The sequence below is a fragment of the Rhinatrema bivittatum genome, chromosome 11 (assembly GCF_901001135.1).
Source record: "Rhinatrema bivittatum chromosome 11, aRhiBiv1.1, whole genome shotgun sequence".
NCBI lineage: Eukaryota > Metazoa > Chordata > Amphibia > Gymnophiona > Rhinatrematidae > Rhinatrema > Rhinatrema bivittatum.
Genome location: NC_042625.1, coordinates 23,281,392 through 23,306,740, shown reverse-complemented (window position 1 = coordinate 23,306,740; position 25,349 = coordinate 23,281,392). Strand labels below are relative to the sequence as shown.

At 47.7% G+C, this 25,349-nt stretch overlaps 1 protein-coding gene across 3 annotated transcripts in view; it reads right to left on the bottom strand.

Moving 5' to 3' along the window:
• The window catches only part of RAD9B (RAD9 checkpoint clamp component B), a 255,439-nt gene that overhangs the window by 31,126 nt on the left and 198,964 nt on the right, over positions 1–25,349 (bottom strand). The gene's annotated exons all lie outside the window — the stretch shown is intronic.

The window sequence follows — 25,349 nt, the reverse complement described above, 5'->3', positions numbered from 1 at the left end:
TGGCAGCAGAAGACTGGGACGAGGAGGCGTACCGGAGTCTGGGCAGGCAGCTAGAAACGAATCCGTGAGACGAACCAGGATCAGGACAGGCAGCAATCAGGCAGAATCGTGAGACAAACCAGGATCAGGACAGGCAGCAGGCAGGCAGAATCGTGAGACAAACCAGGATCAAGACAGGCAGCAGACAGGCAGAATCGTGAGACAAACCAGGATCAGGAACAGCAACTAACTCTCTCCAAGGAGTGACCACGTTGCAAGGCAAAGCAAGGAAGGAAGCTGCGGGCTTAAATCCCCCGCCGGGGCTTACGTCAGAGCAAGGGGCGTTTCAGGACTTCCGGGTGCTGGACCTTTAAGAGGCCTGGCTTCGCGCGCGCGTTCCCCTGCAGAAGGCGGAGCTACCATCGGACTGAGCCGGCGTCTCCACGAGGACGCCGCTGCCATGCGGCCAGGCCCGCCCGGAATCGCGCTGGAAGAGACCCGTGGGGAAGGTAAGGACCCGGTCGCTGCGTAAGCGATCGGGGCTGTAACAGTACCCCCCCTCTTACGCCCCCTCCTCAGGGGACCAGGCTTCCCAGGATTGTCTTGATGGAACTGGATTAACAGTGATTTGTCTAGAATATTTCAAGCTGGCTCCCAAGAGTCCTCCTCAGGACCGCAACCCTCCCATGCCAACAGGTATTCCCAGCGACGAGCCTGGAAACGGACATCTAGTACTTCTCGTACCTGAGTAAGTAGGTCTTCATTCGGGGAGGATGATACAGCATCAGTAGAGGGATGATGGAGAACGTAGAGTACCACAGGCTTCAGTAAGAGAGACGTGGAACACGTTGTGAATACGTAAAGACGAGGGCAGACGGAGTCTATACGAGACTAGCCCAATACGTTCTGCTACAGTGAAAGGACCACAGTACCTTGATGCCAATTTCCTGGAGCGACCCGTCAAATGGAGGTTCCTGGTGCTTAACCACACCTTGGAGCCGGGCAAGAATACGGGCGCTGGTCGTCGGTGACGATTGGCACATCTTTGTGCCTTTTCTGCAGAAGATGCGAGTCGCTGTTGAACCGTCTTCCAGAGACGATGAATCTGATGAGCCACTGTTTGCGCTACTGGTGATGGCACTGTAACTGGAATGGGCACCGGCGGTTTCAGGTGGCAACCAAATACCGTCTGGAAGGGTGATTGTCCCGTTACAGAGTGGGTGTGATTGTTGTAGGCAACTCAGCCCAGGGAAGGAGGGACACCTCAGTTGTTTTCCCCTTTCAGAGATAAAACTTCGAAGGAACGTCTTCAAGGACCTATTCATTCGTTCTGTCTGTCCATTACTCTGTGGGTGGAAAGCTGTAGATAGATTCAACTGTACCCCAAATTTCCGGCAGATGGCCCGCCAAAACCGGGCCATGAATTGAGGACCCCGGTCTGAAACGATGCTTTGTGGGAGCCCGTGGGCCCTGAAGATGTGCTGTGTGAACAAACGGGCCAACTCAGGTGCCGAAGGTAACTTGGGTAATGGTACCAGATGAACCATTTTGGAGAAACGGTCTACCGTTACCCAGATCACCATGTTGCCCTAGGAGGGAGGTAGGTCTACCACAAAATCCGTGGCGATATGAGTCCAGGGTTCCGTGGGTATAGGAAGTGGTTGCAGGAGGCCCCACGGGCGACCGCTTAGAGGCTTCTGCCTGGCGCAAACAGGGCAAGAATCCACGTACAGGCGAACATCCTGGCACACCTTGGGCCACCAGTAATATCGATTCAGAAGGTCAAGGGTCCTCTCCCTACCGGCGTGACCACCGGAGAGGGAATCATGAGCCCAATCGAGAACTCTCTTGCGGTCCCTGCGAGGAACTACTACAACGTTCCACAGAGAGGATACGATAGTAACTGGCTAACTGGACTTTGGCTGGATCGATAATATATTGAGGAAGTTTCCTCCTTTTCCTCCGGAATATCATTCCTTCGAGAGAGCATTCTGCCCGGATGTTTTTAGCGGCAGGTCGGTACTTGAGAATAAAGTCAAACCGACTAAAAACAGCGACCCACCGCGCCTGTCTGGGGTTCAGTCGCTGGGCTTGGTTCAGGAACTCCCAATTTTGTGGTCGGTTGTAGACCGTCACAGGATGACTAGCTCCCTCCAACCATTGCCCTCCACTCTTCTATTGCCAACTTGATTGCCAACAGCTCCTTATCCCCGATCCCATAGTTGTTCGTCGGCGGAGTAAACTTCTTGGAGAAATAGGAGCAGGGGAATAAATGGCCAGAAGAGGACTTTTGCGAGAGGACTGCCCCTACCGCAACGCTAGAGGCATCCACCTCCACGAAGAAGGGCTGAGTAGGATCCGGATGTCGCAAACAAGTGTCTTGGAGGAAAGCCCTCCTTTAAGTCCTCAAAAGCTTTGCAAGCCTCGGAAGGCCAGATTCGAGTATCCGCAACCCTTCTTAGTCAGGGTGGTGAGTGGCGCCACCATCTGGGAATACTGTGGAATAAAGTGGCGGTAGAAATTTGCAAAAGCCCAAAAAGCGTTGCAAAGCCTTCAAGCCCACCGGCCGAGGCCAGTTTCCGAATGGCAGATACCTTGCTGGGATCCATGCGAAAACCAGTTGCAGAAACGATATACCCCAAAAGGGCAAGGAAATTCTGCTCAAAAAGACATTTCTCCAATTTCGCAAACAACCGATGATCCCGAAGGATCTGGAGTACCTGTCGAACATGTCGTCGATGAGAGACCAGGTCCGAGGAGTAGATAAGAACGTCATCTAAGTATACTATGACGCATGACTGTAGGAAGTCCCGAAGAATCTCATTCATTAAGTGCTGGAACACTGCGGGAGCGTTGCTAGGCCGAATGGCATCACTAAGTATTCGTAATGTCCGTCCCGGGTGTTGAAAGCGGTCTTCCATTCGTCCCCAGGACGGATACGGACCAAATTGTAGGCCCCTCGCAAGTCCAGCTTTGTGAATACCTGTGCTCCCTGGAGTTTGTCCAACAGCTCCGGGATTAACGGCAGTGGGTAGCGATTCTTCTTGGTTATGGCATTAAGTCCACGATAGTCTATACAGGGCCGCAAAGACCCATCTTTCTTTGCCACAAAAAAGAACCCTGCTCCTGCAGGCGACTTTGAAGGGCGGATAAACCCCTTCTTGAGATTCTCAGAAATGTAATCTGACATGGCCCGGGTTTCAGGCTGAGACAGTGGATATACTCTCCCACGGGGGGGAGTGGAGCCAGGAAGCAATTCAATCGCACAATCAAAAGGACGATGCTCTGGTAGTAATTCCACTTTTTCTTTAGAGAACACATCAGCGAAATCCTGGTACGAGGATGGAAGCTGGGAGCTGACATCTGTCAGTGCCAGAGGCGTTCGCGGGACCCTTCCAGGGCTGGATGCAAGAACGGGAGCACTGCGAACTCCAGCGAACAATCTGGAAATCGTCCCAGCGAATCTCCGGAGAATGCAATTGAAGCCAGGGTAACCCAAGAACCACGGGGTATACAGATTTCTCCAAAATCAGAAAACCGAAATCCCTCTCCGTGTGAAGCAGACCCAGTTTGGAGGATGATGGGCGTGGTACTGGTAGTTATGCTGCCAGAGAGCGGTGTACCCTGAATGGAGGTGACCCGTAAGGGTGGTTCCTGAAGCTGTGTGGAGAGCTGAAGGCGTCGTACCAAGTCCTTAGTGATAAAGTTCCCTCCTGCCCCGGAATCAATGAGGGCCTGTGTGTTGAAGGAACCACCGGGGTACTTGAGGGTCACCGGCACGGTACAATGAGGAGTAGCATTTAAACAACCTAGGGGAGACCTCCCTCGCTTACCCCTAGGTGCGGAAGTTTCCCGGCCGCTACCTTGCATTGGGCCAGAAAATGGCCCTTACCCCTCCGCAGTACAAACATAAGCGCAAGTCCCGGCGGCGTTGCCTCTCTTTGGAAGTCAAAGCGGATCTTCCCAGGTGCATGGGTTCCTCAAGGAAGACTCCACTGGGGTGCCGGTGGTACGAGATCCTGGGTTCGAGGATCTAGTGGTAGCTGATGGTACGGGAGTAGGTCAGGCGGCGGGGAGAGCGCCCCTCCTTCGCTCTTTGTTGCAGGCGTCGGTCGATGCGCCCAGCCACATTAATAAGTGAATTAAGGTCCTCTGGGAGATCCCGAGCGGCAAGCTCATCCTTAATCCTAGCCGCCAGACCCTCCAGGAAAACCCCACGAAGGGCGTCATCGGCCCAACCCACTTCTTGGGCAAGAGTGCGAAACTCCAGAGCGTAGTCGGCTAGGGTTCGTGTCCCCTGCCGGAGCTGGAGTAGCTCAGAGGTTGCGGAGGCCAGACGTGCAGGCTCGTCGAAGGCTGCTCGGAATTCCTCCACGAACAAGTTCAAATTACTCAGGGCGGGATCGTTTTTGTCCCACATGGGAGACGCCCAGTTTAAGGCTCGACCATCAAGTAACGAAAAGATGTTAGCCACCTTGATTCCATCTGAGGGAAACTGATTGGGCAGCAAGGCGAACCGTACAAAGCACTGATTCAGAAGCCAGAGCAGGCCTTAGAATCCCAGCAAAACGCGAGGGAGCCGGAAGCTGCGTGGGGGTATGAAGCGTCACCACTGGTGCTGGTATGGCTACTGGAACCGGGACCGGTGCCGCGGGTTCAACGTCCATGCGGGTAGCCAACCGTTCCACGGTGGCCGCCCAGGAGTGCCAGTACCTGTTGTTGTTGTACCAAGCGCTGAGCCAGTTCCGGGAATGGCCTGTAGGCCCCGCCAGGTTCTGCCGGATCCATGGCCTTGCAAACTGTTATGGTCTGGATGTGGATCCTTGGGCCGACCGGCAAGAAGAGACGGTCGGAAGGCAGACACACTCAGCGAGGGATGGATCTTCACCTGGAAACCCGTGACCCTACCAGAGGAGCTGTTAGGCCCGGGTCGCTAGGACTTAGGTGGCTTCGCCCTGGAAGCCCGAGGTCCCCCCAGGAGGAGCCCGTAGGGACCCGGGACCGCTGGGACTTAGGAGAGTCACTGGCGTGGACGGTACCTGGAGCGGACAGAGGTCAGGGACTGGCAGCAGAAGACTGGGACGAGGAGGCGTACCGGAGTCTGGGCAGGCAGCTAGAAACGAATCCGTGAGACGAACCAGGATCAGGACAGGCAGCAATCAGGCAGAATCGTGAGACAAACCAGGATCAGGACAGGCAGCAGGCAGGCAGAATCGTTGAGACAAACCAGGATCAAGACAGGCAGCAGACAGGCAGAATCGTGAGACAAACCAGGATCAGGAACAGCAACTAAACTCTCTCCAAGGAGTGACCACGTTGTGCAAGGCCAAAGCAAGGAAGGAAGCTGCGGGCTTAAATCCCTCCCCGCCGGGGCTTACGTCAGAGCAAGGGCGTTTCAGGGACTTCCGGGTGCTGGACCTTTAAGAGGCCTGGCTTCGCGCGCGCGTTCCCCTGCAGGAGGCGGAGCTACCATCGGACTGAGCCGGCGTCTCCACGAGGAGGACGCCGCTGCCATGCGGCCAGGCCCGCCCGGAATTGCGCGGCTCGCGGCGCTGGAAGAGACCCGTGGGGAAGGTAAGGACCCGGTCGCTGCGTAAGCGATCGGGGCTGTAACATTAAGATCTTAAATTAACTATGCATATTACCTCTCTATATATTCCATCAGCAAATCAAACAAGTTTTTTATACCAACACACCACATGTGTTTCGACAGGAGTAATTTATGCCATCAGTTGTGCGTGTGACAAATTTTACATTGGCAATACCAAGCGCAGTTTAAAAACATGGATGATAGAACATAAATCCAATTTTGTAACACGCAGCATTAATGCACCCTTGGTCTCACATTGCATTGAAATGTCACATACTGTGCATTACAAAAGATTATTCTCCAATGGCATGGAGGTGATTTGGACCACAAGCTATTGAGGGCTGAACAGAGATGGATTTATAAATTGAACATGATGAAACTGATGGGTTTGAATTCAGGTTTGGATCTCAGTGTATATGTGTAAGTACGTGTTGATGTGAATATAGAGAAAGGCCTGTTATCAATACAATATATGACATACTGTACAGGAACCACATGGCTTATGTGACCCCCTTATCATTCTGTACATTGACATCAAACCTCTGAGTAGAATCAGAGTGAACAACATAATCCCACAGACTAAATCCTTTGTTATAAGAAATACTTGAAAAATCTTTAAATGCCCTATGTAATTGATGAACTGGCCTAGTGATGTCGTGGTGGGATTCAAGGCGTTGGTGTCTGCTGTCGCAGTGGGGAGATGTGTATCGTTCCTGTTATGCTAGGGATGTGTGTTGTGTTCCGAATGGACATTGACGAGGGATCCTACAATGGAAGGCTAATGACATTTTTGAGATTGGTCCTCATTGATTATGTCAGTTCACGTTACCAGTCAACTTTCAAGCTCAGCGTCCTATAGAAATATCCTATATATATTTCAAACAAGCTGGCTGTTTCCTCTGTTCCTTCTTCAAGATAGCATGGAGAGATGTTTTCAGTCCTGAAATAATGGTATTGGTTCAACAACAAAATAAGTATTTTGAGCTTTCCAAAAAAAAAATCTATTTTTCTCAATAACTTTTTTTTTACAATAATTTCTCTTATTTCAGCTTTATGTAGAGAACTTGGATTAAGCATATTCAGTGTTGTTTATATGATCAAGTTGGTCCTTCCTGATGAAGCTTTAATGCAAAACACTGGCTGTTGTGAAGCCAGGATCATTTTTTAAAGCACATTATTTTATTTGCAAAAGAAAAAAGAAGACTAAAACAAAATATCTCTTATATATAATGCAAATGATGTAGCAATCTGGGAGGCCCAGTTGTGTAAGGGCATGCCGTCAGGCTTGATGATGATTAACTACAGTAATTAATAAGCTCATACTATAAAAAAAAATGTGTTAGGCTTGGTAACCAGGTGGTTTTTGGAGTTTCCTTGTTTGTTTTGTGTCACTTTGGGTGGAAATTCCTGGCTCTTGTGTTAGGATTGGCTTTACCAATATCTAAGCTACAATCCTTTTCATAAGATTTTACTGTAATTACTATTTTTTAACAAGGGTAATACAATGGGTTACAGAGACACATTTTGATGACCAGCACTGTGAAGGCAACAGGAATCTCCCTTTCAAAGACTAATTTATTGAGTCCTTTAACATCAAAAGCAAATTAGATGATAAATCCCATCCCAGAAGACGATAAGGCCTGCTGACATGCATTAAGGTATATCTTTCAATATCTAGAACCTGTAGTGGGCCATGCCTACATTCTGCATGGAAACAATGCAATATAAAATTGTGTATGTAATCACGGAATGACCGATATGTAATCTGAGCAATTGCGTAGCATGCAGTATGCCTAGAAAACTACAGAATTTCTGTTATTTGTCACTCTATCTAAATTCTGCCCTGTATCTGTCCTTCACTCTTTCCCAATTTCCTCCTTCCTCCCTCTCATGTCTTCCCTTGTTCCTGCAGCATGTCCTGTTCTTTCCCCATTAGTCACCCTGCCAGTTTCCCTGTCTCCATAACTGGCCCCTCCTCTCCTACAGGCCACACAGTCTCTTCCTGCATTTTTCTGAAAGCCACAAAGTTAATGAACAAGTTGCTGGCCTTAACTCGAGTAGTATGAGACAGTTGTGCAATCATAGGTAGAATTAAGTCCCAGGAGTAAGCACGCCAAGAAGCACCAAGTGGATTTCTGGGGTAGTCCATCCTTCTGAACTGGCACTGGAGCTGCTGGCGCAAGCAGTTGTATTTGAAAGTTTCAGAAATTACATTACACACAGAGCATGCAATTTGTCTATAGTGACTAGGATGTCATATATATATTTATCATGAACTAGATACTATTCCAAGGGGAAAATATATCAGATTAGTCGCCCGCCCCGCGTTTTCAAATTGAAAATATTGGAATATTTTTATTGCTAAATCTGAAAAAATGTTTGCACTGGAGAATAATCTGGATCCATCTGCTCTAAAGTGTTATAACATCAGTGGTATAACTGCATTAGGCTTCTAAGAAGGCTGGAATAACCTGCATTGAGCAGTCATAGTGTGCTTACATAGTGTGCTGAATGCCACCGGCCCGAGATGTGTCTGAGTCAATGCCAATTGAGCTGAGCATTGCTTTTGAGAGAGGGTTACAGAGACCGAAGGCAGCACTGTTATAGTTAGCGAGGTTTGGGTGGACCCTTGGACACTGTGGCAGCTGACCACGCCCACGGGGGGAAGTCCACCAGAGGTGGCAGTAGTGAGCAGCAGAAGTAGCCCGGTTGGGCTAGTATCCCTCAGGCGCTGGAACAGCGACTCCTCCGGTAGCAGTGCTGAATTTATTTATTTATTTAAAGGTATTTATATAACGACGTACGTTGGGAACATCTCGTCGGTTTACAGAGAACGAAACAAGCAACAGGCTTTACATGTAACAAGTAACCAGTAGAACAAGGAAAGCGAGGGAGGGGGGAGGCAGAGAACTAAGGCACTGAAGAGGGTAAGGGGGAAAGGCAATCTAAATAAACTAGACAATTGTACATATTTACAAAAAAGGCAGAGAAGCTGTAGTGGAAAGAACTGAGCATAATGAGTACAGTGGAATAAGCACAAAGCCCCAGTACGGAGAACCCCAGGATAGGGAGAGCAGGCCCTCGACGAGCGAGTACCTGATCCCTGAGAGCTGAGAGGCTTGAAGGTAATATACTCACACAGCGGTTCCACGTAGGAGATGGCACTAGGGCTGGAACGGAGGCAGGCCCTCGAGGAGCGAGTACCTGGTTCCAGGGAACAGCTCTGAGGTGAAGATGGTAGTGCTCACTGGTGTTGAAGATAGCGAATCCTTCCAGGCAGAAGAGAAGGTAGGAGCAGGCAGTGAGTCAGGGAACATGGGCCCTCAAGGAGCGAGTACCGGTTTCCTGATAGCGACCTGAAAAGCAAGTGAGGCCCCCGAGGAGCGGGTACCCTGTTAGCGTTAAGAGTCTAATGGAAGACTGGAGAGGCAGAGTAGCTGGGTATGGAGAGCGAATCCCATCCGTCAGAATCCCCTCTTGCTCAAAAGCTAGCAAACGCTAGCAAACATCATAGGCTTTAAATATCGGGGCTGCATGATGTCATCACAGGGGGACATCCCTGAGGTTCGCGCCAAGTAGGAAATAAGACTGAGGACCGCGCGGTGCCTGTGCCCTAAGGTACCAGCGGAGAAAGTCGGAAGGCAGCGCCCAAGCCGGTCCGGGGACGCCGGAGAGGACGGCAGGCAGACGCTGCGGCAGCCAGGCATCCATCCACAGCGAGAGGAGGTGCAAAGAAAGAAAGGTAGGCAGAGTGAAGTCGTTGGGAAGGGACGGTTGCACAGTACCCCCCTTCAAAGGGCGATCTCCTCTGCGGGTACCAGGTTTTGGTTTCCAAGGATGCGAGAGATGAAACTGATGGAGCATCTCTTTGTCAAGGATATTAGCCAGAGGCGCCCAAGAATTTTCTTCAGGGCCAAAACCTTCCCATGAGAGAAGGTATTCCCAGGTTTTGCCTCATTTGTGGACATCAAGAATGGCTTCGACTTTGTATTCTAGGTCATCTTCTGCATTGATAGGAGATGGTTCCTGAGATTTGGAAGAGAATTCACTGATGAGTGATTTCAGAAGTGAAACATGAAAAGCTTTATGGATGTTCAATCCAGGTGGTAACTTCAGACTGTAGGTAACATTGCCAAGATGTCGGAGAATTGGAAATGGTCCAACGTAGCGAGGAGCAAATCGAGAGGAGGGTAACTTCAGTCTAAGGTGCTTAGTGGATAGCCAGACTTTGTCACCAGGTTGAAAGACAGGCGCTTTGGAATGATGAGTGTCCTATAATCTTTTGGCTCGATCACTCACTTTGAGTAGCATTGCTTTCGTCTGAGTCCATAATTGATGGATTTCTTCAGCAGTGGATTGAGCTGCTGGGGACGTCACTCAGAGCTTCAGTGGAAGTGGCAGTAATGTGGAACGTCCATATACCACTTCAAATGGTGTTGATCCAGTTGATGTTGCTGGATGAGAATTAATGGCGAATTCAGCCCATGGAAACAGTTCGGCCCAGTTATTCTGATGGCAACTCACATAGGCCCGAATGAACTGTTTCAGGGTCCTATTCATCTGTTCTGTTTGGCCATTAGATTGAGGATGATAGGCAGATGTATAATCTAGAGAGATGTCGAAGAGTTTGCACAGGGCCTTCCAGAATCTTGCCATGAACTGTGATCCTCAATCCGAGACTATGTGCTTTGGTAGGCCATGGAGGCGAAAGATATGGACTATGAAGAGCTTTGCAAGTTCTGAGGCTGAGGGTAAGCCAGGTAGTGCCACGAAGTGGGCCATCTTAATGAAGCAGTCAACTGTGACCCAGATGGTATTCATACCTCCAGAAAGGGGAAGATCAACTACAAAATCAGTAGTGATATGCATCCAGGGCTGTTCCGGAACTGGAAGCGGTTGCAGCAATCCCCACGGTTGGCCAGAAATAGGTTTGTGCTTGTCACAGTTGGCACAAGATACCACATAGGAGAGTATATCTTCCTTGATAGTTGGCCACCAATGATACTTCTGTAGCTTCAGCAGGATACGGCGTGGACCAGGATGGCCAGCCAGCTTGGAATCGTGCGCCCAATAGAGCACTTTCTTTCTGAGATGCTTTGGCACGATGGTTTTACCAGCGGGCACAGAATGAGTAGCCGCTAAGACGACTTTCTTTGGGTCGATTATGTGCTGCGGCTCTTCTGGAATATCCTCCAAGAGAAAGGAGCGTGATAGGGCATCAGCTCTGGAATTCTTGTCTACAGGGCAATATTTGAGCACAAAGTCAAAGCGGTTGAAAATTAAGGACCACCTAGCTTTTTCTATGGTTAAGATGTTGCGCACGGCGGAGATACTCTAGATTCTTATGGTCTGTAAACACGGTAATTTGATGTTGAGTGCCTTCGAGCCAAGGCCGCCATTCCTCGAATGCCAACTTAATAGCCAGGAGCTCTTTGTCACCGATTCCATAATTCTTCTCTGCCGGAGAGAAACGTCGTGAGAAGGAAGAGCAGGGACGTAAAGACTTGGAGTCTCCAGTCTGGCTCAGAACAGCCCCCACACCAACGTCAGAGGCGTTGACCTCTACGATGAATGGCTTGTCGGGGTCCGGATGACGTAGGCATGGTTTCGTGGAAAAGGCAGTCTTTAAATCTTCGAACGTGGAAATGGCCTCTGCAGACCATTTAGAAGCATTGGCCCCTTTCCGGGTCATAGCAGTCAAGGGCACCATTAAAGAAGAATAGTTCTTTATAAAGCTTCTATAGTAATTGGTGAACCCCAAAAATTATCTCAGGGCCTTCAGGCTAGTAGGTTGGGACCAATTCTTGATACTTTCTAATTTTTGGGGATCCATCTTGAAGCCATCTTTAGACACAAAGGGGCGGATTTTCAGAGCCCTGCTCGCCTAAATCCGCCCAAATCCGGGCGGATTTAGGCGAGCAGGGCCCTGCGCGCCGGTAGGCCTATTTTACATAGGCCTACCGGCGCGCGCAGAGCCCCGGGACTCGCGTAAGTCCCGGGGTTCTCCGAGGGGGGCGTGTCGGGGGGCGGGCCCGGTCATCGCGGCGTTTCGGGGGCGTGTTGGCAGCGTTTTGGGGGCGGGTACGGGGGCGTGGCTACGGCCCGGGGTGGTCTGGGGGCGTGGCCGCGCCCTCCGTACCCGCCCCCAGGTCGTGGCCCGGCGCGCAGGAGGCCCGCTCGCGCGCGGGGATTTACTTCTCCCTCCGGGAGGCGTAAATCCCCGGAGAAAGGTAAGGGGGGGGTGTAGCCAGGGCCGGGCGGGTGGGTTAGGTAGAGGAAGGGAGGGGAAGGTGAGGGGAGGGCGTTAGAGGATTCCCTCCAAGGCCGCTCCGATTTCGGAGCGGCCTTGGAGGGAACGGGGGTAGGCTGCGCGGCTCGGCGCGCGCCGGCTATACAAAATCGATAGCCTTGCGCGCGCCGATCCAGGTTTTTAGCAGATACGCGCGGCTCCGCGCGTATCTACTAAAATCCAGCGTACTTTTGTTTGCGCCTGGAGCGCAAACAAAAGTAGGCCTATTCGCGCTGTTTAAAAATCTACCCCAATGTAGCCAAGAAAAGGCACGGAGTCTTTGTGGAATTCGCACTTGGATAACTTGGCGTAGAGTCAGTGTTCTCGGAGTCTTAGTAGAACTTGCTTGACGTCTTCTAGATGAGTAGACAGATTCTGAGAAAATATCAGGATGTCATCTAGGTACACTACGACACTCTTGTACAACAAATCCCGCAGAATGTCATTCATCATCTTCTGGAACACAGTGGGTGCATTGCACAGGCCAAAGGGCATTACTAAGTACTCAAAATGACTGTCCCGAGTGTTGAAAGCCGTTTTCCACTCGTCACCACTGCAAATCTGGACTAAGTTGTAGGCCCCCTTCAGGTCAAGTTTCGAAAATATGTTGGCCCCCTGAAGCCGGTCAAACAGCTCTGATATTAAAGGCAGGGTGTAATGGTCTTTAATCGTAATCTCGTTCAGACCTCGAAAGTCAATACAAGGATGTAAGGTTCCGTCCTTCTTCCCCACAAAGAAGAATCCTGCACCAGCTGGCGACTTTGAAGGTCTAATGAACCCTTTCTGTAAATTCTCCTCGATGTACTCAGATATAGCCTTATTCTCTATTGCAGAGAGTGGATAGACACGTCCTTTAGGAGGTTCAGTGTTTGGTTTTAGACGAATGGCACAGTCATAAGATCTGGGTGGAGGGAGGATGTCAGCAGCTTCTTTGGAAAACACATCACTGAATGCTGCGTATTGAGGCGGCAGTCCTGCCATCACTGGAGTTGTAGGCATGCAGAGAACAGGAGAATCTTCCTTGAGGCAACTGCCATGACAACCTGGGCCCCAATAGGAGAGTTTCAAGGAGGACCAGTCGAATTGAGGCTGATGCAACTGCAACCAGGGTAACCCCAGAATGATAGGCTGCATGGCCTTCTCTAACACAAAGAAGGGAATTGTCTCTGTATGGAGGGCTCTGGTGCGAAGAGTCACTGGTTCAGTGTGACAAGTCACATCACCGGGCAAAGGCTCTCCATGGATAGATGACAAGAGGAGTGGAGCTTCTAAAGTAACAAGGGGAATCCTCAAACGTTCCACTAGGTGACGAAGTATAAAGTTGCCTCCTGCCCCCGAATCCACAAGGGCAAGAGTTTGGATTGTAGACGGTCTGCAAGTCAGGGAGACTGGTAGAGAGAGCGGAGGAGAAGGCGTGGTAAGGCCTAAGAACAGTCCTCTTGCAGGACTTAGGCCCGTCCGTTTCCCGGACGAAATAGGGCATGTTGGGACATCGTGACCAGCTTGTCCACAGTACATACATAGGCCATGCCTCTTCCGAAGTCTTCTCCCTTTTGAAGTCAAATGACTGCGACCAAGTTGCATCGGTTCTTCTCCACTGGCAACAGATACTGCTGGAACTATCTGAAGTGCAAGTTTAGCACAAATCTCCTTCTGAAACAGTCCTTTAGTAGGCTTGAGTTCTTTCACCTTATCACGAAGCCGGTGGTCAATTCTAGTAGCCAAAGCCACTAGTTCAGCCAACGAGTCAGATGTCTCACGAGCGGCAAGCTCGTCCTTCAAGTGGGTATTCAGACCTCTGAAGAAGAGAGTTTTCAGGCATCTAGGTTCCCAGCATAATTCTGTAGCAAGTGTCTTGAACTATATTGCAAAATCAGCCAGTGGTCAGTTGCCTTGCTTCAGGTCCACCAGGTCAGAACCAGCAACAGTCACTCGAGCAGGATCATCAAAAATGGATTTAAATAATTCTAGAAATCCATCAATATCCTACAGGATTGGATCCTTACTTTCCCACAGCGTTGAAGCCCAAGACAAGGCCCTTCCATCAAGATAAGATAGAATATAAGTAGTCTTGGTGTAGGCTGTGGGGAAGTGTGCAGGCTGTAATGCGAAATGCATGCAGCATTGGTTTAGGAAACCTCTAGTTCTTTGAATCTCTCCAGAGAAACGAACTGGAGCAGCCAGAGGTACCATAGTCTTTACAGTTACTTCAGGTAACTGACCTTCATTACTGGAAGTAGCGCCTTGCTTCTTCTGTGCTTGTAGCTGATGAAACGCTGAAGTGAGTTTCTCCAATGCATCTTGTAGTTCAGCAGTGCGTAGGGCCAGGCCTGGAATGGCCTGCAAGGCATTGAGCTGCGCCGGATCCATGGAGTTAGCAATTTGTTATAATTAGCGAGGTTTGGGTGGACCCTTGGACACTGTGGCAGCTGACCACGCCCAAGGGGGGAAGTTCCGTGAGGGGCCACAGGTCAGGCTCAGCTTAGGACACACAAACATCTTTTATTAGATAATGTGGTGAAGCCACCAGAGGTGGCAGTAGTGAGCAGCAGAAGTAGCCCGGCTGGGCTAGTATCCCTCAGGCGCTGGAACAGCGACTCCTCTAGTAGTAGTGCTGTAGTGGAAAGAACTGAGAATAATGAGTACAGTGGAATAAGCACAAAGCCCCAGTATGGGGAACCCCAGGATAGGAAGAGCAGGCCCTCGAGGAATGAGCACCTGATCCCTGAGAGCTGAGAGGCTTGAAGGTAATGTACTCACACAGCGGTTCCACATAGGAGATGGCACTAGGGCTGGAACGGAGGCAGGCCCTCGAGGAGCAAGTACCTGAGGTGAAGATGGTAGTACTCACTGGTGTTGAAGATGGCGAATCCTTCCAGGCAGAAGAGAAGGTAGGAGCAGGCAGTGAGTCAGGGAACATGGGCCCTCAAGGAACGAGTACCGGTTTCCTGATAGCAACCTGAAAAGCAAGTGAGGCCCCCGAGGAGCGGGTACCCCGTTAGCGTTAAGAGTCCAAAGGAAGATTGGAGAGGCAGAGTAGCTGGATACGGAGAGCGAATCCCATCTGTAAGAATCCCCTCTTGCTAACTCAAAGGCTAGCAAACATCGTAGGCTTTAAATATCTAGGCAGCATGATGTCATCACAGGGGGACGTCCCTGAGGTTCATGCCAAGTAGGAAATAAGAGTGAGGGCCACGCGGTGCGCACACCCTAAGGTTACCGGCAGAGCATGGCAGGAGGCAGAGCCCAAGCCGGTCCAGGGACGCTGGAGAGGACGGCAGGCAGATGCCGCGGCAGCCAGGCGTCCATCCATAGCGAGAGGAGTTGCAAAGAAAGAAAGGTAGGTGGAGTGAAGCCGTCGGGAAGGGATGGTTGCAACAAGCACCCCTTGCACTATGGTGCCATTAGGCAGGTGCCTACTCTGCCTAATTAGAAATTCTGGCTTGACTACAAAGTAGGCTAAATAGTCCCTTGAGGTTAAATATTCTGCATGACAAGTTCAATTTTCTTTTAACTCTGTTATCTTGACTAACACAACTAATAGCAGAAGAGGGAAAAAGGAAAATTGGTTCTTACCTGCTAATTTTAGTTCCTATAGTACCACAGATCAGTCCAGACTCCTGGGTTTTGCCTCCCTTCCAGCAGATGTTTCACTGACACTGGCGTATAACTTAGTGTGCCACCTGCAGTCCCTCAGTATGGACCTGTTTCCCAAGCTAAGATATCACTGAAACTAAACAAACACATCCCTACATAAGTTCCCCCAAATGAGCAAAAGGGTGTGGGAAAAAAAAACCCTAATGGGAACAATCCTTTCTGACGTTAACAAGAGAAGAAAAACCCTTCTTCAGTCTATTTACAATAACAGATTGAGCAGACTCCAATCCATTATATCCTAATGGGTGGGACTCTGGACTGATCTGTGGTACTACAGAAATGAAAATTAGCAGGTAAGAACCAATTTTCCTTTCCCTGTACATACCCATATCAGTCCAGACTCCTGGGATATACCCAAGCTTCCCTAAACAGGGTGAGACTGTGAGAGTCCCGCTCAAAGCACACTTTCACTAAAGCCCCTGGCAGCTGCAGCCTGGACATCCAAATGATAATGTCTGGCGAAAGTGTGCAATGACTTCCAAGTAGCCACCCTACAAATCTCTTGAGGTGACACTGCTGACATTCGGCCCAGGTTGTTGCCTGCGATCCTAGTCATCACACACAATTCAACAGAATACTAATCCCCATCATGGCATCGCCAATCACTCAAATGTTAGGACTGATGACTTTTTTGATATTTCTACTAAACACACAATCTATCCTAAAAAAGGCTACCCTACTGTGTGATATCCTTACAGAAGAAACCCCTGACATATGTGCGATTACAGAATCGTGGCTAAAGGACACAGACACTGCCCTGATTAACCAACTCCCCATAGATTCATACAATGTCTTCTCCATACCTAGGTATAAAAAGAAAGGAGGAGGACTCCTCCTTGCGGCCAAAAAGAAATATAATCTCACTCAACAATCTATCTCCCCCCCCCTCACAAACTTGAGATTGGCCTCTTTAAATCCAAGGCACTCCAAATCTGCTTAATCTATGCTCCCCCAGGCATTCTGGAAAACAACCCATCACCACTCACAGAATACATTGCCAAACACATAGACATTAACACTCCAGCCATCATTCTCGGTGACTTGAACCTACATGTTGACCGCCACCCTCTATCCCCAGCTTGTGAAGCCACCCTGACCTCATTGAATGCCCTAGGATTCAAACAAATTGTTGCTAGCCCCACACATAAAGCTGGACACACACTAGATGTGATCTTCACCAACTCACTCATCCAAACAGATATACCCTGTTGCACTCCCATACCCTGGTCAGATCATTACCGGATTGATACCTGCTGCACAATTAAATGCTCCCCCATCTCCAACCATCACAAAAAAACTATATCCTACCGAAAACATAGTAAGGCGGAGGATATCATTGACGCACTTTCAGAAGATCTAAAAAACTTAGACCTCACAGACGCCAATACGGCATCCGCTTCCTGGTTTCAAATTACTAGCAACATAGCAGACAAACTTTGCCCCATACGAACCAAAGAAATTAACACGAACAAGATAGACAAAAAACCATGGTTCACCCCTGAACTAAGAACAATGAAATCTGAGCTCCGTAAAATTGAAAAGAAATGGCGCAGAAACCAAAATACATCCTTATTATTAAAGTTCAAGTCATTACTCCACAATTACCGCAAAGTCACAGACAAAGCTAAGAAAGACTTTTATGCAGGAAGAATCCACCAATTCTAATTCAACCCTCAGGCGCTCTTCCAATACGTCTCTAGCCTCATTACATCCCCTGACAACATAAACTGAAACAATGATGATGAAACTAAATGTGAGAAACTAGCCTCGTACTTTCACAACAAAATTGAAACCATCATGGCATGCTTCAATGCCCCCACCTTTCCCAACAACTCTTTAACACCCAACACTCACAATGCCAACCACACACACACTCCACATTCAACCTTTCACAAGCTAACATCACATCACACAGCCACTCCCAAAAACATCAAAACCTCGCTCACAAACCTTGAGACCACATCTGCTCTAGAAATAGGGAATAACCTAAAAAAAAATCAAATCTGCACTGCACCCCGCAGACATAATGCCCACAAAAACAATACTCTCGATCCCCACCACTATAGCGAAACCCATTGCTAATAACCTCAACAAATCTATTACTTCTGGCATTGTACCTACCCAATTCAAACATGCTATAATAAAACCTACCCTTAAAAAATCCAGATCTTGATCCCTCTGATTCGACTAGCTATCGCCCAGTTTCAAACCTCCTGTTTCTCTCCAAAATAATAGAGAAAATCATTAACAAGCAACTTACGGAATACCTCAACGAGCATCACTTGCTCTTCCCGTCCCAGTATAGATTCCGAAAGCATCACAGCACAGAAACGCTGCTCCTCTCCCTATCAGAATCCCTTCTAAAAGCCCTAGACACAGGCCACTCCTACATACTCGCTCTTCTAGATATTTCGTCCGCATTTGACACGGTCATTCACAACACCCTCATCACCCGCCTCACAGAAATTGGCATTGCCGGCACAGCCCTACACTGGTTCCAATCATACCTGAGCGACAGGAATTATAGTGTAAAAATTGGTCGATGTGATTCTAAGCCAAGAAGACTATCACAAGGAGTACCCCAAGGATCCTTTCTCTCTTCAACACTTTTCAATATTTATCTTATACCTCTCTGTCGACTACTGTCGAAAATGGGCTTCCCGCACTTCATCTATGCTGATGATGTGCAGATACTCATTCCCATAAATGACTCCCTCCCCAATGCTCTGAAAATCTGGAACGCCGCCCTCACTGAAATAAAACAACTCCTCAATGATAATTTTTTGGCCATCAACACTAACAAAACAGAGCTCCTCATCATCTCACCTCAAAATGATGCCACGTTTAATACAACACTCCCATCCCAAGCCTGCCCGTCCACATTGCAACAAGTCCGCAGCCTTGGCATTATCATCGACAACCACTTTACGTTAAAAAAATTCATCGCTGCCACAATAAAAAATGGTTTCTTCAAGCTCCATACCCTAAAAAGAATCAAACCACTCCTACACCCTTATGACTTTTGTACAGTTCTGCAAGCCACAATACTATCAAAGATTGATTATTGCAACTCCATCCTTCTAGGCCTACCAAAAAACATTTTACAACCATTACAAATGCTACAAAACGCAGCTGCCCGCATTCTCACAAACACACACCGCCACGATCACATTACACCCGCTCTCCATTCCCTACACTGGCTACCCGTAGCTTCCAGGATTATTTACAAATCTCTTACCCTAATACACAAATCCATACATAACCAAAATATGCAGTGGTTTTCTGAATACTTTTCATTCCATAAGGCAAACTGACCAACAAGAACACAGCACCAGGCCAAACTACGGACACCCTCCCCCAAACTTACCAAACATGTATCCACAAAGGAGTGCTCATTTATCAAGCAGGATCCACGATATGGAATAGAATGCCCACTAACCTGCGCCAGGAACCTTGCCATAGAAAATTCAAGCAAAACCTTAAAACCTGGCTGTTCAAACAAGCATACCCATGACAGACTTTACCATTGATCTGCTGATAACATCACTGTTGACATCCCCTTAGACACCCATTTTTCCCATCTCCCCTTAGACACCCTTTCTCCCCTTATCCTCTCCAGCTCTTCTCCCTCTAGAATAAATCCACCTTTGTTTATTTATTACTCGTATTTCAAATATGGTTCCATTCTCATATTTTACTATAAAGCTAGTTACATGTATTCAATAAGAGTTCCTTGAATATGGCGCTATTTTCTTATGTTACTGTAAAGCCTGCTGCATATATTCAATGATAGTTCTTTAAGTATTATTGTAAAGCTTGTTGCTGCATTATGGTTCCTTGTAAACCGAGGTGATGTTCTGAACGTGCCACGGTATATAAAAATCTCTAAATAAATAAACAAATAAATAAATAAAGTAGAATGAGCTCTCAAACCCTCAGGGACAGTGCAACAGTGACATATGTAAGCCGAACCTATCGTCTCTTTCAGCCACTGCACTATGGTGGATTTTATTTATTTATTTATTTATTTATTTATTTAAAGTCTCTTTTATACCAATAGCCGTTCGCACATCGTATCGGTTTACATAAAACAAATAACTTTTGGGCAGGGCCCTTACAAGTAATAGCCGAATACAATTAACAGGAAGTATGGATAATATTGATAAGCATAACAATATATTAATATATACAACAACTATAATATAATAACAATATACAGGATCCAGCATTCATAAAGCATTCTTAGTCAACAATTCGGAGGAGTAGGTAACAGGATTGAATTGTTGATATGTTACTCGATTGCTGTTAGGGAATTTTTATATGGGGGGGGAGGTGACATGGGGTAAGCTTGCTGGAACAACCAGGTTTTAAGTTTTTTTTTTAATTTGGGAGTGGAGGTCTCAATGCGTATATCAGGAGGTAAGGAGTTCCATATAGTGGGGCCAGCAAGGGAAAAAGCTCTGCTTATGGTGGAGGAGAGTTTGATAGATTTGATGGATTGAGTACGTAGGGTTCCTTGTAGGGCTGGGCGGGTAGGTCTATTGGAAATGCGGGGGAGGAGAGGGGGGTTGATCCAGTTGAGGTTTGAATTTAACAGACTTTTATGGATGAGGGAGAGTGCTTTATAAAGTATTCGTGAGTGTATTGGGAGCCAATGCAGTTCGATAAGTGTGGGAGTAATGTGGTCTCTTTTTTTTAGAGTTTGACAGTATACGAGCATTTTGTAATAGTTGTAACGGTTTGGTGTGTGTTGCGGGGATGCCAAGGAGGAGGGCGTTACAGTAGTCTATTTTAGACAAGATAATAGACTGAAGTACAGTACGGAAATCAGAATAGTGTAGCAGAGGTCTGAGTTTATCGTTTGTAGCTTAAAATAGCAGTCCTTTATGATAGAGTTGATAAATGGTTTAAAAGTGAGATGGTTATCAATGAGGACACCCAAGTTGCGAATGTGTGCGGAGAAAGATGTAGATGCGTATGCGAGTGGGATAGCTGGAAGCGGCTGCTTATTAGAAATGATTAATAGTTCGGTTTTGTTGGGATTTAGAGCCAGGTGCATGTCTGAGAGGAGTTGGTTAATGGAGAAAAGGCAGTATTCCCAGTTTTGTAGGGCAGTTTGGAGGGAGTCAGAAAAGGGGACGATGATTTGCACATCGTCTGCATAAATGAAATGCTTGATGTGAAGGTTGGTGAGGAGAGTGGTAAGGGGAAGCATGTAAATATTAAAGAGGGTAGAGGAGAGGGAGGATCTTGGGGCACACCCTGAGGGAGACTGATAGGTTCAGATTCATTGTTATCAACTAAGACAGTAAAAAAGCGATTTTGTAGATAAGATTGTATCCAGGCGAGATCATTACCAGAGATCCCAATACTTCTGAGGATGTTGAGGAGGACAGAGTGATTGACAGTGTCAAACGCAGTGGAGATGTCTAGCATAGCAATCAGATAAGAGGATCCGGAGTCGGTTCCTCTGATGAGTGTGTCAGAGAGAGAGAGTAGTAGGGTTTCAGTACTTAAATGCTTCCTGAAACCATGTTGGGTTGACGGGAGAATGTTGTGTTGTTCAAGGTGAAGGGAAAGGCGAGAGTTAACTAGTTTTTCAAGAACTTTCGCTAGGAGGGGTAGGTTGGAAACAGGTCTGTAATTAGACAAAGTTGCAGGTTCAAGATTGGGTTTTTTGAGTAGCGGTTTCACTACTGCTTGTTTGAGAAAGTTAGGGACTGTGCCATGCTCTAAGGAGCAGTTGAAAATGTTGGATAGCGGTTTGGCGATAACTTTCGGTATAGATAGTAGGAGTTTGGAGGGGATAGTTTCAGAGGGATGTGAGGAGGGTTTCATTTTTCTTAGGATGTTCTCTATTTCCAGGGAGGAAGAAGAGTCAAAAGAGGAGAGAGTAGCTGAAGCGCTGAAAATAGGAAGGATAATATTGTTGTTATTGTGAGAAAAGTGTGCCGTGATGGAGGTAACTTTATCTCTAAAGAAATGTGCTAACTCATTGCATCGATTCTTGGAGGTGTTTGCTAGTTGTTGCATGTAAGAGGGAGTGGTTAGGTCAGCAACCATAGAGAAAAGGGCCTTAGGGTTATGTTGCAGACTGTGTATTTTTCTGGCATAGTATTCACGTTTAGTCTGGAGGATGGAGTTTCTGTATTCGTGCATGCGTTGGTAATAGTTGGTTTTGGCTGCGGGGGAGTGGTGTTTGCGCCAAAACCTTTCAGCAGCTCTGAGCTGAGTTTTAAGAATTCTGAGATCAGGTGTGTACCAGGGTTTTCTATTTCTACGGTTCGGGTTGACGGTTTTTGTTGTTAGTGGGCAATGTTTATTGGCAATGTTAAGGGTGAGGTTGACCCAGGTGGAGAAGGCGTTGTCTGGGGAAGAGAGGTCAATTTGATTGTCTATATCAGAGCATGCTTGTGTGATAGTGTCCACAGTACAGGTTTTGCGGTATTTGAAAGAAATGGGCTGGCAGGGCAAGGTAGGGGAAAATTGAGGAAGAGTGAGGTTAGTCAGAATCAACGAGTGATCAGACCAGGGTACTGCCATGCATGAAGGGGGATTGCTTATGTTGATGGGGGAGTTGATAAAAATCAGATCTAGGGTGTGGCCAGCTTTGTGTGTAGGAGAGTGAACAATTTGTTTGAAACCCATACCTTCGAGGGAGGAAATGAATGCTTCACAGGCCGGGGATTGCGGGGAAGCATCCACATGTAAGTTAAAGTCTCCAAGGAGAATCGTGGGTAAGTCAGCGGATAGGGATTTTGCAAAGAATTCAATAAGGGGGGATGAGTCTTTCTCTAGAAGACCTGGGGGGGTGTAAATGAGACACAATTGAAGTGACTTAGATTTAAAAAAGCCAATTTCGTACTGGTTTGGGAGATCACATTTCTGGGATAGCAGATGGAGCTCCTTTTTTACAGCCAGAAGTAAGCCGCCTCCTCTCTTCTTTTTACGTGGAATTGAGAACACGTCGTAGTTGTCTATGGGTAGTTGGTTGATGAGAGGAGTGTCATGTTGTTTAAACCAGGTTTCAGTGACAGCGCAGATTTCTGGTTTGGAATCAGTTAGAATGTCATGTAAGAGATGTGTTTTCTTCTGGAGGGATTGTGCGTTGAACAATATAATGGAGATGAGTGAGAGACTGATGGCTTGAGTGCGAGTGAGGGTGTGGATCGGAATAAGCCTTCTTTTGTTGTGTGTGGTCTTGTGGTGTGTGGACTGATGTGAGATTGAAGTGAGTATATTTGAGTGGTGTCCAGGCTGATAGGATAAGGAGCAGTCACAGATTAAAGGAGGAAGACTTATGTCCCTTCTTTGCGCCACTACATAGTACAAAAAGATGATCCAATAGCCAAAAGTTATTAGTGATCCTAAGATATCGCAGCAGCCCTTTTCACATACAAAAGTCTCAACTCCCTCGCGTGAGGCGTAGTTGTATCCAGATTTGGAAAGCCGGTAGTTCCACTGACTGATTCAAATGATATGCCAAAACCACCTTCGGAAGAAAAGAAGGAACTATACACAAAGAGACTCCATTATCCGTAATCCTCAGAAAAGGATCCCTGCATGAAAGAGCCTGTAGCTCCAAAATTCTCCTAGCGGAACAACTTGCTACCAAGAAAACAACCTTTAAGGTAAGATCCTTCATAGTTTCCCTTTGTAGTGGTTCAAACGGAGCTGTACACAACCCTTTGAGAACCAAGTTAAGGCTCCAGGGGACACACAACTTCTGTACTAGGGGCTGCAAATGCTTCATTCCCTGGAGAAAACGCACTTCGTCTGGATGTGCTGCTAGGGCTGCCCCCTGCACCTTGCCGCTAAGGCAGGCTAAAGACATCATTTGTACACTGAGGGAATTGAAGGCCAAACCCTTCACCAACACTCGTTGCAAGAAGGTTAAAATATGCGCCACCGATGCTAGAGTAGGATGAACCCCCTGTTCTGAGCACCAGGACTCAGACTTTCCACACCCTTATGTAGGCTAAGGATGTTGAAGTTTTCCTAGCTTGTAGCATAGTGGAAATGACATCCTCCAGATATCCTTTGCACCTTAAATGCTTCCTCTCAAAAGCTAAGCCATGAGACAGAAGCGAGCTGCCTGATCTGAAAATATGGAACCTTGACGCAGAAGGTTGGGAAGATGAGCAAGAGGCAGTGGCCCATCCACCACGAGATTGATCAAATCTGCAAACCAGGGCCATCGAGACCACTCCGGCGCCACTAGAATCACCTCTCCTGGGTGAATCTCTATTCGCCACAATACTTTGCCCACTAACGACCATGGTGGAAACACGTACAGGAGAATCCTTTGCGGCCATGGGCGTACCAAAGCGTTGACTCCTTCGCTCTGCATTCCTTCCTGCAACTGAAGAAGTTGGGGTCTTGGCATTCCTTTGGTTTGCCATCAAGTCTAAGCTGGGGCCACACCACTTGCGACAGATAAGCCACATCGCCTCCTCCAACAACTTTCACTTCTCGGGATCCAGCTGTTGACAACTGAGAAAATCTGCTTGCACATTGTCTATCCCAGCTATGAGAGAAGCCGCCAATAATTCCAGATGTTGCTCTGCCCAGCGAATTAACTCCTGGGCCTCCTGAGCCACCACCCGACTCTTGGTACCACCCTGTCGGTTGATGTAAGCCACTGTTGCATTGTCTGATAAAATTCTTACCAGCCATCCCCATAAGAGAGGCAGAAAGGCACGCAACGTAAGATGAACTGTTCTCATCTCTAAGCGATTCATAGACCATGCCGCCTCCTCTGGAGACCACCAGCCCTGTGCCGACTGAATCTGGCACATAGCCCCCCAATCGGAGAGGCTGGTATCTGCTGTGACCACTATCCAGTTCGGAACCTCCAAGGCTACACCTCGACTTAAGTGGTCACGACCAAGCCACCATGAAAGACTTGACCTAGCTACTTCCGTAAGAGGCAATAGAAGATGAAACTGTTGTGACAACGGATCCCACCGGGAATGTAATGGGCTCTGCAGCAGTCTCATATGAGCAAATGGCCAAGGAACCAATTCCAACGTGGAAGCCATGGAAATGAGAACCTGCAGGTAATCCCACACCCTGGGAACTGCAATGTCCAACAAGCTGCGAGCCTGCCTCTGCAGCCTGTCGATTTGTTCCTTGGTGAGAAATACTCTCCCAACCCTGGTGTCGAAACGCACCCCCAGTAACTCCAACACCTGAGAACATAAGAAATTGCCATACTGGGTCAGACCAAAAGTCCATCAACCCCAGCATTCTGTTTTCAACAGTGGCCAATCCAGGCTACAAGTACCCAAACACTAAGTAGATCCCATAATTCTGATGCCAGTACTAGCAGCGGCTATTCTCTAAGACAACTTGATTAATAGCAGTTAATGGACTTCTCCTCCATGAACTTATCCAAACCTTTTTTAAACCCAGCTATACTATCTGCACTAACCACATCCTCTAGCAACAAATTGCAGAGTTTAATTGTGTGTTGAGTGAAAAAGAATTTTCTCCAATTAGTTTTAAATATGCTGCTTCCTAACTTCATGGAATACCCCCTAGTCCTTCTATTATCCAAAAGAGTAAATAACCGATTCACATTTACCCATTCTAGACCTCTCATGATTTTAAAGTCCTCTATCATATCCTCCCTCAGCTGTCTCTTCTCCAAGCTGAACAGCCCTAACCTCTTTAGCCTTTCCTCATAGGGGAGCTGTTCCATCCCCTTTATCATTTTGGTTGCCCTTCTCTGTACCTTTTTCCATCACAACTATATTTTTTTTGAGATGCAGCGACCAGAATTGTACACAGTACTCAGGGTACGGTCTCACCATGGAGTGATACAGAGGCATC